The 15,544-nt window shown below is 46.2% G+C and overlaps 1 protein-coding gene across 7 annotated transcripts in view; it reads left to right on the forward strand.

Moving 5' to 3' along the window:
- Positions 1-284: 284 nt before the first annotated feature.
- CFAP74 (cilia and flagella associated protein 74) overlaps positions 285-15,544 on the forward strand; it is an 89,887-nt gene continuing 74,627 nt past the window's right edge. For 2 of the 7 annotated variants that reach the window (XM_061383015.1, XM_061383013.1), the window contains exon 1: positions 285-689. The gene's annotated coding sequence lies outside the window, so the exon portion shown is untranslated. Of the gene's footprint in view, positions 690-738; positions 1,150-15,544 lie in introns of those variants that run through there. The other 5 variants (XM_061383012.1, XM_061383014.1, XM_061383011.1 and 2 more) reach the window with 4 other exon arrangements.

Genomic DNA, 15,544 nt, shown 5'->3' on the forward strand with positions numbered 1-15,544 from the left:
TATGGCCTTGGTGCGAGGCCTCGCACCTGTGGCTTTGGGGCAGGACTCAACACTTTCCTCACACCCTGAGTCCAGACTGCAAACACACACCCTCGGACAGGTGGAAATGGACCACGCTGACCCCAGACAAGGCTGGGGCGTGCACAGTGAGCAGGGAGGACTCAGTTCAGCTCCAGCCCAGCGTGGCATATTGTTCCAGGTCTCTGGTCTCAAAAAGAGAAGTGAGAAACCTCTATTTTACGTGAACTCTACAGTCACTAAAATTAACTAATCCGTTCTTCAACCAGCTTGGGCCAAAACAGGGGAGGCAGACTGGGGCTGCACCCGTACTACCAAGCGGCGTCAGTCGCCTCCGCCACAGCCTGGTAGTTCAGGTGTCCCGCGACCCTCCGCTCGCGGTCTCTGCTCGGCCCAGCGCGCTGATCTCCAGCAATAACCACCAGCAGCGTACCAGTGTCCGTCCTTCCCGCGCTCCGGTTGCACTTTGCTGCCTCGTCAGCACTGCGCCTGCGCGGGGGCGCTGCCGGGGCGAGCCATAGCCTTGGCGGGGGGTGAGCGGGCACCCCCGCCCTGCGATGGAGCCGTCCGTTGCCATGGAGCTACCTGCTCCAAACCGCGCCGCCAGCGGACTCTGAGGAGCTTCTCCGCCCAGATCCCGCGCTGCTCGGAACCAGCGGGGCCGCTGACAGGTGGGTCCGTTGGCCCCGGAGCCTGCGGTTGGGCTTGGGAACTCTGGCCACCCCCGAGGCACAAATCAGCGCCTCCGCCGTGGAAGTTCTGCCTGAGAAATAACTCCTAGTGAGGGGGTCTCCCCGGCCGATTTCTGGGCATTTGGACGGCCCCGGGCCAGTTTCAGGTGCCTCCCGTCCCCGCGGCGAGTTTCAGCCCCACCCCAAGCGGTTTCGTGACCCCCTTGCCGGTTTCAGGACCCTCCCCATCGGTTTCAGGCCCCGCCCCCGCCGGTTTCAGGAACCCCCGCGTGCAGGTGCAGCCTGGGTTCCGGGCTCCGTGCAGGTTCCGGGCGGACGTGGCTATGCTGTCCTTGCGCATCTAGGAAACCGCTGAGCAAAACTCGAGGGCGAGCGGGCTGGTGAGGAGGGACCCTGAGTGTCCGGGCCAAGGAAGGAATTCCGAGATCATCTCAGTTTGGTTTGTAATGATTAGTCTGTTTCTAAAAACCTGTATTATTTTGTTTTCCATAAACAAATATTCGTTTTATGTGCTCACGTTATGTTTCGGGCAAACACTCCTTGAACATCCACTGTGAACCAAGTACTGAACTAGGTGATGGGCGGGCCTGCCCTGGTACCGACAGTTGAGAGAATTCCCAGATAGTTGTCTCTGCAGACGCTGGTGCGGGGATTCACAGTACTGCATCAGTAGCCAGTGCCCAAGGCCAGAAATGGAACCTTGTCCGCACCCCGAGTGCCCCAACCCCTCCCTTGCCCCACAGCAGACCCCCTTACCCATGACCACAGCCTGACTTCTTGATTTTCTTTAGTTTTACCATTTCTAAACAATGTAGGTTTCACGTGTTTTAATCCATATATGTATACACATAGAATAACACTGTGTATTCTTTTTTAATTTTTGAAATAATCTCGAACTTACCTAAAAGTTGCAAGTTCAGCATCAAAAACTTTGTCTCCCAGGGGTATTTGAGAATAAGTTGCCTACGTAATGCTCTGTCACCTGCAGACACTTCCATTCGCATTTCCTGCACATCAGGGCAGTTTCTAGCAGAACCACACATGACCGTCAGAGTCGGGAGGATGACTCGGACATGTCAGGACATCTGATCATTGGCCACAGACAAACACCTTCTGCCAGCTGATCCTATAAAGGCACAGACCAGAAAGGGTCCAGTCTGGGCTCCCCAACCACACTGAGCTATTAACGTGTTTCTTCAGTCTCTTCCAAGTCAGGCTTTCCTTGGCTCCATGATCTTGACACCTTTGAAGGTTAGAGCCCAGTGGCTTTTGTGGAAAACCCCTCCGTTTGGATTTGTCTGGTGTTTCCTCGAAATCAAATCCCCATTACGTGCCTTTGGCAGGAAGGTCACAGAAGTGGTGCCACGTGTCACTCTGCTCTGAGCACTTGTTTAAGGTGGTGTCTGCCTGTATCTCCCCTGGGAAGTCACTTCAGCCTTTGTAATGGGCAAGTATTTTGTCGGGAGATTATGAGGCTCTAACGCCATGTCAGGCCTCACACGCTTGAGTGGATGGAGCACACTGTGGACATCGACCCCACCCTGGCCTCGGCTGGACTCTCTTACCCAACTCTAGGCTCACTGCCTTCCCCCATGCAGGCTCTAATGCCCAGTCTGGGCCACTGTGGATCCTGCCCACCTGGGCAGGGGAAGGGGGAAGGGAAGCAGCGTGTGCTTGTGTCTTCCTCCCTCCCAGCTGTGTGATAGACTCATCCACACTCTTGCACAAGCTGTAGGTCACTCTCTTCGTCACCACCCAGCTCGCCCAGGTGGATCTCACAGTGTGTTCTATTGCTGCTGGCCAGGGTTGTTTCCAGAGTTACTGCTCTTAACGAACTCTGGTTTGCAAGGTCTTGTATGGTTCCTGTTATCTATGTGTTAGGAGGGGAGTTCTGTCTCCTCAACAACAAAAGTACTTTGATGTGCAAACCCCAAGTGTCGCAGCTGCTGCTGCTAAGTCACTTCAGTCGTGTCCGACTCTGTGCAACTCCATAGATGGCAGGCCACCAGGCTCCCCCACCCCTGGGATTCTCCAGGCGAGAACACTGGAGTGGGTTGCCATTTTCTTCTCCAATGCATGAAAATGAAAAGTGAAAGTGAAGTCATTCAGTTGTGTCCGACTCTTCGCAACCCCATGGACTGTAGCCTACCAGGCTCCTCCATCCATGGCATTTTCCAGGCAAGAATACTGGAGTGGGGTTCCATTGCCTTCTCCAAGTGTCTCAGCATGTGGCCTCATTTGGAAATAACTGGTTAAGATGATGTCAAACTGAAGCAGCCAGGCCCCTCATCCATCATGACAGGTGTCTTTATAAAGGGGGGGATTTGGATGCAGACATGCAGACAGGGAGAATGCCACAGTGTTACAGGAAAGGGGACCCCTTCCAGGGCCTGAGAGTGGGCTCTTGTCTAACACTCAGGAGAGTTTTCCATGGAGACGCACAAGCTGACCAAGCAAGAGACTTTATTGGGAAGGGGCACCTGGGCGGAGGGCAGCAGGGTGAGGGAACCCAGAACGGCTCTGCCACATGGCTCGCAGTCTCGGGTTTTACGGTGATGGGGTTAATTTCCAAGGTGTCTCTGGCCAGACTGGTGGTGCACATCAGCCAAGATGGATTCCAGCGAGGAGGATTCTGGGAGGTTGGCGGAACACATGGACTGTCGTTTCCCTCTCCTTTTGACCTTTGCTGAATTCTTGTGGTTGGTGGTAGCTTGTTAGTTCTGTGTTCCTTACTAGGCCCTCCTGTTTAAGATACCTCATGCAAGCAGTTACTGTGGTGCCTGGTGAGGGTCAGTGGTTTTGGTCAGTGGTTCGCCTAACAACGTGGACTGGAGCTGCGCTGCCATGAGCCTGGGAAGCAGGACCGAGGAGAAGAGTCTGTACGAGGGCCTTGCTCAGCACGTCAGAGGGAGCTGGCATCTTGATATCAGGCTTCTGGCCTCCAGAACTATGAGAGAATATCTTGTTCTAAGACAAGAGAATGTCTTGTTCTCGTGGCACTTTGCTGTGGCAGCCTCAGGAAAGGAGTACAGCATTGAAAGGTTGCTGCTGTGCGTTGTGTGTTAACACCAGGATTTGTGTCCTCCGGAGGAGAGGACTTCCATCTGGGATCAGAGATGAGGCTTGACTACTTGGAGCTTTTTGTGTAGCAAAGTTTAAAGTTTAATAGAGATAGGGAAAGCTTCTTACACAGACATCGGAAGGGGACAGAAAGCGTGCCCCCTTGCTAGTGGTTAGCAAGGTGTTTTATGTCTATTAGAAAGGTATTAATTAGATAAGAGAGACACCTCAAGGCTGAGGGAGTTTCACCAGGCGCCTCTCCCACAATATGCATTCTTAAGATAGGATGGCACGAGGTCTGTCATTCCCCGCCCCTGCCCCCACCATGAAACAATTGACAGAAATACTGGTTTGTGGAGGCATTATCAACCCAAGATTTGAGAAAAGAGAAAAAGTTAGGTGGAACCATTTTGAAGAAAGGCAAATTCCATAGCAAATACATAGTTTCATTAACATAGCTTACGAAAAACATTTGCATAAGAAAAACAGCATTGGTTAGCTCAAGGCAGAACCAGGTGTCTTCTACACAGAATTAAAAGAAGCCTCTTTTAATTCTGTGTAGAGAAGGAAAAATGTCTGCCACTTGCAGTTTATTTCCTCTTGCTGCTTGGGGACCTCTGGCCTTCCTGCCTGTTACCCTCTCAGCATCTGAGTTTCTATCAGGTGATCGCCTGGGAGAGGAAGTGCTGAGTCAGAGGGCCTGGTATACACAATAGCGGCCCCAGAAACGGCCACATGCTGACCCTCGGAACCTGTGCGTGTGTTAGGTTACAGGCTGCAGGAATCTCGGCTGTTGGTCAGCTGACTGAACCAGGAGACTGTGCTGCGTTAACCTGCTGGGCCCAGAGCAGTTAGAGGTGTCCTTCTGGTAGAACAGAGGGCAGGGGGAGCCAGGAAGAGCTGACGAGAAGGCCCACCTGACTTTAGTGGCTTTGAAGTTGGTAGGATAGGCTTTGGCCAAGGCCTGTGGGCAACCTCTAGAAACCAGAAAAAGCAAGAAGACGGACTGTGCCCCAGAGCTGCTGAAGAGGAGGGCAGCCCGGCTGACATCTTGGTGTTAGCTCCGTGGGGCTCATTTCAGACTTCCGACCTCCAGAGTTGCAGGATAATAACGCATTTGTGTTCAATTACTGAGTGTGTGGCAGTTTCTCACAGCAGCGATCAGATCCTAGTGCAGAGGGCGTTATATTTTTAATTTTACAAGGCGATGCCGAACTCTTTTCAAAGCTTCTGTCCCAGTTTCCGCTCCCACCGTGAGTGAACAAACCTTCCCACTGCTTCCTGTCCCTGCTGGCACCTGGTATCCTCAGGCTACTAATGTGTTACTCAGACTGGTGACTGTGCAGTAATAGTTTACGTGGCTCTACTCTGCCTGTCCCTAATTACAGATGAGGTTGAGCTCATTGTCCAACCAGGACTCTGTTAGAAGAGTTAAAGGGATCACTGTGACAACGCCGGGAACACAGGCAGGAGTCAGGACACGCAGACAAACTGGTTACAGTTGTTGGCCTCTTGAATGTCCCTTATTGTGACCAGCCTGTTTAAGTTCCACCACTTTGCTGTCATTCATCTTCCTCTGTGTTGATCGATGGATGTTCCTTACCTGTCATGATGGGAGATGTGTTGCATTTATCTTCCTCTAATTTGCAGCTTTTCTTGAATTCTCCTTTGGGTGTCACTGGATGACCAAAATACTGGAGCTTCAGCTTCAGCATCAGTCCTTCCAGTGAATATTCAGGGTTGATCTCCCTTAAGATTGACTGGTTTGATCTCCTTGCTGTCCAAGGGACTTTCAGGAGTCTTCTCCAGCACCACAGTTCAAAGGCATCAATTCTTTGGCATTCTGCCTTCTTTACAGTCCAGCTCTCACAATCATATGTGACCACTGGGAAGACCATAGCCTTGACTATATGGACCTCATAGCTTTGACTAGATGGACCTTTGTCGGCATTAAAGGTCCATCTATTCAAAGCTATGGTTTTTCCAGTAGTCATGTATGGATGTGAGAGTTGGACCATAAAGAAAGCTGAGCACCGAAGAATTGATGCTTTTGACCTATGGTGCTGGAGAAGACTCTTGAGAATCCCTTGGAGTGCAAGAAGATCAAACCAGTCAATCCTAAAGGAAATCAGTCCTGGATATTTATTGAAGGACTGATGCTGAAGCTGAAGCTCCAATACTTTGGCCACCTGATGCAAAGAACTGACTCATTTGAAAAGACCCTGATGCTGGGAAAGACTGAAGGCAGGAGAAGGGGATGACAGAGGATGAGATGGTTAGATGCCATCACCAATTCGATGGACATGAGTTTGAGCAAACTCTGGGAGTTGGTGATGGACAGGAAAGCCTGATGTGCTGCAGTCCATGGGGTCGCAAAGAGTCGGGCATGACTGAGCGACTGAATTGAACTTTGTCGGCAGAGTAACATCTCTGCTTTTCAACACAGTCTAGATTTGTCATTGCTTCCCTGCCAAGAAGCAATTGTCTTCTGATTTCATGGCTGCAGTCACCGTCCCCAGTGATTTTGGAGACCAAGAAGAGGAACTCTGCCACTACTTCTACCTTTTCCCCTTCTATTTGCCATGCAGTACTGGGGCCAGATGCTATGGTCTTAGTTTTTTTAATATTTAGTCTTAAGCTGGCTCTTTCACTCTCCACCTTCACCCTCATCAAGAGGCTGTTTATAGTTCCTCTTCACTTTCTGCCATTAGAGTGGTTCAGTTCAATCACTCAGCCAGGTCTGACTCTTTGCAACCCCATGGACTGCAGCATGCCAGGCTTCCCTGTCTATCACCAACTCCCAGAGCTTGCTCGAACTCATATCCATTGAGTCAGAGATGCCATCCAACCATCTCACCTTCTGTCGTCCCCTTCTCCTCCTGCCTTCTATCTTTCCCAGCATCAGGGTCTTTTCAAATGAGTCAGTTCTTTGCATCAGGTGGCCGAAGTATTGGAGCTTCAGCTTAGAAGTGATATCATCCACATATCTGAGGTTGTTGATGTTTCTCCTTCCTATCTTGATTCCAGCTTATAATTCATCCAGCCCGGCATTTGTCATGATGTGCTCAGCGTATAGGTTAAACAGACAGGGTGACAGCAGACAGCCTTGTCATACTCCTTTCTCAATCTTGAACCAATCAATTGTTCCATACAGGGTTCTAACTGTCGCTTCTTGACTTGCATCAGGTTTCTCAGGAGACAAGTAAGATGGTCTGGTATTCCCATCTCTCTAGAGCTTTCCACGGTTTGTCATGTTCCACACAGTCAAAGGCTTTAATGTAGTCGATGAAACAAGAGATAGATGTTTTTCTGAAATTCCCTTATTTTGTCTATAATCCAGCGAATGTTAGCAATTTGATCTCTATGTCCTCTTCCTTTTCTAAATCCTGTTTGGACATCTGGAACTTCTTGGTTTGCATAATGCTGAAGCCTAGCATGCAAGATTTTAAGCACGACCTTACTAGCACGGGAAATAAGTGCAATTATCCAATGGTTAGCACATTCTTTGGTATTACCCTTCTTGGGAATTGGGATGAGGATTGACCTTTTCCAATCCCATGGCCACTGCTGGGTCTTCCAGGTTTGCTGACATAATGAATGCAAAACCTTGATGGCATCATCCTTTAGGGATTTGAATAGTTCTGCTGGAATTTCATCAAATCCACTGTCTTTATTAATAGCAGTGCTTCTTAAGGCCCACCTGACTTCTCACTCCAGAATGTCTGACTGGGTGACTAACCACATGGTCCTAGTAATTGGTTCATTAACATCTTTTTTATATTCTTTTATGCATTCTTTCCATCGCTTCTTGATCTCTTCAGCATCTACTAGGTCTCTATCATTTTTATCCTTTATTGTGCCCACCTTTGGGCAGAATACTCCCTTGATGTTTCCAGTTTTCCTGGAGAGACTTCTAGTCTTTCCCTTTTTGTTGTTTTCTTCTATTATTAAGCATTGTTCACTGAAGAAGGCCTTCTTGTCTCTTCTGGCTATTTTTTGGAACCTTGCATCTAACTGGATGTGTGTTTCCCTCTCTCCTTTGCTTTTCTTTTCTCTTCATTCTTTCACTATTTGTAAAGCCTCCTCAAATAACCACTTTGCCTTCTTGCTTTTCTTTCTCTTTTAGATGGTTTTATTCGCCATCTCCTGTACAAGATTATGGACCTCTATCCATAGTTCTTCAGATACACTGTTAATTAGATCTAGTCCCTTAAATCTATTCATTACCTCTACTGTGAATTCATACAGGATTTGATTTAAGTCATACCTGGCTGGCCTATTGTTTTTCCCAGTTTTCTTTAGTTTAAGCCTGAATTTTGCTATGAGAAGCTGATGATCTGAGCCACAGTCAGCTCCATGTCTTGTTTTTGCTGACTGTATACAGCTTCTACATCTTCAGCTACAAAAAATGTAATCAATTTGATTTCGGTATTAACCATGTGGCGATGTGCCTGTGTAGAGTCGTCTCTTTTGTCAGTGAAAAAGGATATTTGCTATGACTAGTGCATTCTCTGGAGAAGGCAATGGCATCCCACTCCAGTACTCTTGCCTGGAAAATCCCATGGACTGAGGAGCCTGGTAAGCTGCAGTCCATGGGGTTGCTAGGAGTCGGACACGACTGAGCGACTTCACTTTCACTTTTCACTTCCATGCATTGGAGAAGGACATGGCAACCCACTCCAGTGTTCTTGCCTGGAGAATCCCAGGGACGGGGGAGCCTGGTGGGCTGCCGTCTATAGGGTCACACAGAGTCGGACATGACTGAAGCGACTTAGCAGCAGTGCATTCTCTTGGCAGAATTCAGTTAACCTTTGCCCTGCTTCAATTTGTTCTCTAAGGCCAAACTTGCCTGCTATTCCAGGTGTATCTTGACTTCCTACTTTTGCATTCCAATCCCTGATGATGACATCTTTTTTTAGGTGTTCTAAGAGGTCTTCTAGGTCTTCATAGAACTGATCGACTACAGCTTCTTCAGTATCAGTGGTAGGGGCATAGACTTGGGTTACTATGATGTTGAATGGCTTGCCTTGGAAATGAACCAAGATCACTCTGTCATTTTTGAGGTTGCACCTAAATACTGTATTATGGTTTTGTTGATTGTGAAAATTACTCCGTTTCTTCTATGGGATTCTTGCCCATAGTAGTAGATATAATGGTCATCTGAATTAAATTCGCCCATTCCTGTCCACTTTAGTTTGCTGTTCCTAGGATGTCCATGTTTATTCTTGCCACTTCCTGCTTGACCACATCGAACTTTCCCTGATTCATGGACCTATTCCAGGTTCCTATACCATACTGTTCTTTGCAGCATCGGGTTTTACTTTCATCACCAGACACATCCACACCTGAGCTTAGTATCCGCTTTGACCCAGCTGCTTCATTCATTCTGGTCCTATTGGTAATTCTCCTCTGCTCTTCCCCAGTAGCATATTGGACACCTTCAGAATGAGGACTCATCTTTTGGTGTCGTATCTTTTTGGCCTTTTATACAGTGAGCTTCTCACGGCAAGTATACTGGGATGGTTTGCCATTCCCTCCTCCAGTGGATTATGTTTTGTCCGAACTCTCTACTATGACCTGTCCATCTTGGGTGGCCCTGCATGGCATGGCTCATTGAGTTCAGTTCAGTCGCTCAGTCGTGTCCAACTCTTTGTGACCCCATGAACCGTAGCATGCCAGGCCTCCCTGTCCATCACCAACTCCCAGAGTCTACTCAAACCCATGCCCATTGAGTCAGTGATGCCATCCAACCATCTCATCCTCTGTCATCCCCTTCTCCTCCTGCCCTCAATCTTTCCCTGCATCAGGGTCTTTTCAAATGAGTTAGCTCTTTGCAGCAGGTGGCCAAAGTATTGGAGTTTCAGCTTCAACATCAGTCCTTCCAATGAACACCTAGGACTGATCTCCTTTAGGATGGACTAGTTGGATCTCCTTGCAGTCCAAGGGACTCTCAAGAGTCTTCTCCAACACCACAGTTCAAAAGCATCAATTCTTTGGTGCTCAGCTTTCTTTATAGTCCAACTCTCACATCTATACGTGACCACTGGAAAAACCATAGCCTTGACGAGATGGACCTTTGTTGACAAAGTAATGTCTCTCCTTTTCAATATGCTGTCTAGGTTGGTCATAACTTTCCTTCAAAGGAGTAAGTGTCTTTTAATTTAATTGCTGCAGTCACCATCTGCAGTGATTTTGGAACCCAGAAAAATAAAGTCAGCCACTGTTTCCACTGTTTCTCCATCTATTTGCCATGAAGTGATGGGACCAGATGCCATGATCTTCGTTTTCTGAATGTTAAGCTTTAAGCCAACTTTTTCACTCTCTGCTTTCACTTTCATCAAGAGGCTTTTGAGTTCCTCTTCACTTTCTGCCAAAGGGTGGTGTCATCTGCATATCTGAGGTTATTGATATTTCTCCTGGCAGTCTTAATTCCAGCTTGTGCTTCCTCCATCCTAGTGTTTCTCATGATGTACTCTGCATATAAGTTAAATAAGCAGGGTGACAATATACAGCCTTGATGTACTCCTTTTCCTATTTGGAACCAGTCTGTTGTCCCATGTCCAGTTCTAACTATTGCTTCCTGACCTGCATATAAGTTTCTCAAGAGGCAGGTCAGGTGGTCTGGTATTCCCATCTCTTTCAGAATTTTCCACAGTTTATTGTGATCCACACAGTCAAAGGCTTTGGCATAGTCAGTGAAGCAGAAATAGATGTTTTTCTGGAACTCTTGCTTTTTCAATGATCCAGCAGATGTTGGCAATTTGATCTCTGGTTCCTCTGCCTTTTCTAAAACCAGCTTGAACATCAGGAAGTTCACGGTTCACGTACTGCTGAATGCTGAAGCCTGGCTTGCAGAATTTTAAGCATTACTTTACTAGCATGTGAGAGTAAATGCAATTATGCAGTAGTTTGAGCATTCTTTGGCATTGCCTTTCTTTGGGATTGGAATGAAAACTGACTTTTTCCAGTCCTGTGGCCACTGCTGAGTTTTCTAAATTTGCTAGCCTATTGAGTGCAGCACTTTCACAGCATCATCTTTCAGGATTTGAAATAGCTCAACTGGAATTCCATCACCTCCGTTAGCTTTGTTCGTAGTGATGCTTCCTAAGGTCCACTTGACTTCACATTCCAGGATGTCTGGCTCTAGGTCAGGGATCACACCATCATGATTATCTGGGTTGTGAAGATCTTTTTTGTACAGTTCTTCTGTGTATTCTTGCCACCTCTTCTTAATATCTTCTGCTTCTGTTAGGTCCCTACCATTTCTGTACTTTATCGAGCCCATCTTTGTATGAAATGTTCCTTTGGTATCTCTGATTTTCTTGAAGATCTCTCTAGTCTTTCCCATTCTGTTGTTTTCCTCTATTTCTTTGCATTGATCACTGAGGAAGGCTTTCTTATCTATCCTTGTTATTCTTTGGAACTCTGAATTCAAATGGGTATCTCTTTCCTTTTCTCCTTTGCTTTTCACTTCCCTTCTTTTCACAGCTATTTGTAATGCCTCCTCAGACAGCCATTTTGCTTTTTTGCATTTCTTTTCCACGGGGATGGTCTTGATCCCTGTCTCCTGTACAATGTCACAAACCTCCGTCCATAGTTGATCAGGCACTCTGTCTATCAGATCTAGTCCCTTAAATCTATTTCTCACTTCCACTGTATAATCATAAGGGATTTGATTTAGGTCATAGATGAATGGTCTAGTGGTTTTCTCCACTTTCTTCAGTTTCAGTCTGAATTTGGCAATAAGGAGTTCATGATCTGAGCCACAGTCAGCTCCTGGTCTTGTTTTTGCTGACTGTATAGAGCTTCTCCATCTTTGGCTGCAAAGAATGTAATCAATCTGATTTCGGTGTCGATCATCTACTGATGTCCATGTGTAGAGTCTTCTCTTGTGATGTTGGAAGAGGGTGTTTGCTATGACCAGTGTGTTCTCTTGGGAGAACTCTTAGCCTTTGCCCTGCTTCATTCTGTACTCCAAGGCCAAATTTGCCTGTTACTCCAGGTGTTTCTTGACTTCCTACTTTTGCATTCCAGTCCCCTATAATGAAAAGGACATCTTTTTGGGGTGTTAGTTCTAGAAGGTCTTGTAGGTCTTCATAGAACTGTTCAAATTCAGCTTCTTCAGCATTACTGGATGGGGCATAGACTAGGATTACCATGATATTGAATGGTTTGCCTTGGAAATGAACAGAGATAGTTCTGTCATTTTTGAGATTGCATCCAAGTACTGCATTTTGGACTCTTTTGTTGACTATGATGGCTACTCCATGTCTTCTAAGAGATTCCTGCCCACCCACAGGAGTAGATATAATGGTCATCTGAGTTAAATTCACCCATTCCAGTCCATCTTAGTTCACTGATTCCTAGAATGTTGATGTTCACTCTTGTCATCCCCTGTTTGACCACTTCCAATTCAGTGACCTAACATTCCAGGTTCCTATGCAATATTGCTATTTACAGCATTGAACCTTGCTTCTATCACCAGTCACATACACAACTGGGTGTTTTTGCTTTGGCTCCATCCCTTCATTCTTTCTGGAGTTATTTCTCCACTGATCTCCAGTAGCACATTGAGCATCTACCGACCTAGGGAGTTCATCTTTCAGTGTCTTATCTTTCTGCTCTTTCATACTATTCATGGGGTTCTCAAGGCAAGAATATGAAGTGGTTTGCCATTCCCTTCTCCAGTGACCACATTCTGTCAGACCTCTCCACCATGACCTGTCCATCGGTGGCCCCACACAGCTTGGCTTAGTTTCATTGAGTTAGACAAGGCTGTGGTCCACGTGATCAGATTGGCTAGTTGTCTGTGATTGTGGTTTCAGTCTGTCTGCCCTCTTATGCCCTCTCTCAGTGCCTACTGTCTTACTTGGGTTTCTCTTACCTTGGACGTGGGGTATCTCTTCACGGCTGCTCCAGCAAAGTGCAGCCGCTGCTCCTGACCTTGGACGTGGGGTAGCGCCTCTCAGCTGTGCTTCTGCACCATCACAGCCGCTGTGCATGGCTCATAGCTTCACTGAATTATGCAAACCCCTCACCATGACAAGGCAGTGATCCATGAAGGGACCTATTGCTTCTACTGCTCCTCAATTTTAGCACTGGGCTGATGTGTTTTGAGGAAAATCTCAGGTACACTGTTTCACCTGGGAACACTTTAGTACACAGTTCTAACAGATAAAGACTCATTTTAGCATAACCACAAACCCATCATCGACCCCAACAAAATTAACATTGATTTCTTAATAAAATCTAATGCCAACTGGTGTTTGTTTCCACACTCTATCTCAAAAATGTCTTTTACACTTTCTTGCTTGACTTAGGATCCAAATGAGACCCCCACCCTGCAAATGGTTGGCTTGTCTCTTAAGCCTTTTACATTTAAAACAGCCCCCCTTCCCTTTCACTATCGTCCAGTGACTTCTGTTTGTTGATGAAACCAGGTCATTCATTCCATTTATTTTTTATTTGTGTGCATTCTCAGTTGTGTTCAACTCTTTCGACCCCATGAACTGTAGCTCACCAGGCTTCTCTGTCCATGGGATTTCCCAGGCAAGAGTACTGGAGTGGGTTGCCATTGCCTGCTCCAAGGGATCTTCCCAACCGGGGATCAAACCTGCATCTCCTGTGACTCCTGCATTAGCAGGCAGGTTCTTTACCACTGGGCCACCTTTATTTAGGTCTTATTTAATGTTACCCAGGGCTTCCCTGCTGGCTCAGCTGGTAAAGAATGTACCTGGAATGCGGGAGACCCAGGTTCAATTCCTAGGTTGGAAAGATCCCCTGGAGAAGGAAGTGGCAACCCAGTCCAGTATTTTTGCCTGGAAAATCCTGTGTATAGAGAAGTCTGGCAGGCTGCAGTCCATCGGGTCACACAGAGTCGAACATAGCTGAGCGACTAACACTTTCTTTCAGTTTAATGTCACCTAATGGGTTTCATCATTTTCTCATCAGGGGTCTTACTCATCTTTTGTTGTATTTATTCCCAAGAACTGTGGTTTTACTGGCATGATAGTAAATAATAAGTTTTCCAAATCTTATTCTCATTATTTGTTCTGATAAGGAGGACTATCTTTGATTTTTATTATTGAATTTGTATCTAGCAACATTACTAAACTGTCTCAATAATATTAACAGTTTATGTCTGTATTCATTTGGATTTTCTATATACACAGTCATATTATCTGAAATTAACCACTATTTCCTCTTCTACTCATCACACCTTGTGTTTCTTTCTTCTCTGTGTGTTCCTGTTGGAAGACCCAGTGGCTTTAGAGAGCACCCTCGCTTTGTTCTCAGTCTTAAAGGAAATGCTTTTAATAATTATGTTTTTTTGGTCTTGCCAAGTGGCTTTCGGGATCTTAGTTCCCCCAGTGGGGATCAAACCTGGGCCACCTGCAATGGAAGGAGACCACCAGGAAAGCCCCTTGTTGGCAGACATTCCTTACCACGTTAAAGAAGTTCATTTCTAATGCAAATTTGCTAAGTTTTTAAGAAGCGTGTGTGGGATGTGCACTCTCCTCAATGCCATTTTCTGCATGGACTGAGCTGGTCATGTACTTCTCTTCTCTAATCTGTTCCTGTGGTGAACTGACCTGGTTTCTGCTGCTGCTGCTGCTGCTAAGTCGCTTCAGTCGTGTCCGACTCTGTGCGACCCCATGGATGGCAGCCCACCAGGCTCCACCATCCCTAGGATTCTCCAGGCAAGAACACTGGAATGGGTTGCCATTTCCTTCTCCAATGCATGAAAGTGAAAAGTGAAAGTGAAGTCACCCAGTCGTGTCTGACTCTTAGCGACCCCATGGACTGCAGCCTACCAGACTCCTCCGTCCATGGGATTTTCCAGGCAAGAGCATTTTCATTATAACTCAGTTCAAAGCATTTTAAAATTTCTATTATGATTTTTTTCTTTGGTCCATGGGTTATTTAGAAATTTATTTCTTATTTTCAAAAAATAGGTGAATTTATAGTTTTGTATTTCAAAGAGTCAGACACGACTGAGCGACTTCACTTTCACTTTCTTTATTGGAATATAATTGAAATACAGCACGTGTAAGCTTAAGGTACACAGTATAATGATTTGATTTACATATGTCATAAAATGATGATAATGATATATTTTGTGAACATCCATATCTCATGTAGATACGAAATTAAAGAAATAGAAAATACTATTTTTCTTGTGATAACTCAGGATCTACTCTCTTAACAACTTTCATATATAATGTACAGCAGCATTAATTATATTTATCATGCTGTAAATTACATTATTGGTGCTTACCTGTCTTATAACTCAGCAGTCCCTAACCTTTTTGGCACCGTGGACTAGTTTTGGGGAAGATGATTTTTCCATGGACAGGAGGGATGCAAGCGATGGGGAGTGGCTGTCAACACAGATGAGGCTTATTTTACTCTTCCACCACTCACCTTCTGGTGTGCAGCCTGGTTCCTATCAGGCCATGGATGGGTAGCAGTTCATGGCCCACTGCTTGGGGACCACTGCTGTTCCTGGGAGTTTGTACCTTTTGCCCATCTTCATCCAGTTCCCCTTTCCCCGATCTCCTGCCTCTGGTAACCACAAATCTGACACCTTTTTCCATGAATTTGTTTGTTTTTGAAGTATAACTGACCTACTTGTGTTAGTTCCTGTTACACGACATAATAATTTATATCTCTATACATTTCAAAATGATCACATGGTAGGTCGCCACACAAAGATACTGTGTAGTGGCTGCTCTGTTCCCCACACTGTGCATTCCATCCCTGGGACTCCTTTG

The sequence above is a fragment of the Bos javanicus genome, chromosome 16, assembly GCF_032452875.1.
Source record: "Bos javanicus breed banteng chromosome 16, ARS-OSU_banteng_1.0, whole genome shotgun sequence".
Lineage (NCBI taxonomy): Eukaryota > Metazoa > Chordata > Mammalia > Artiodactyla > Bovidae > Bos > Bos javanicus.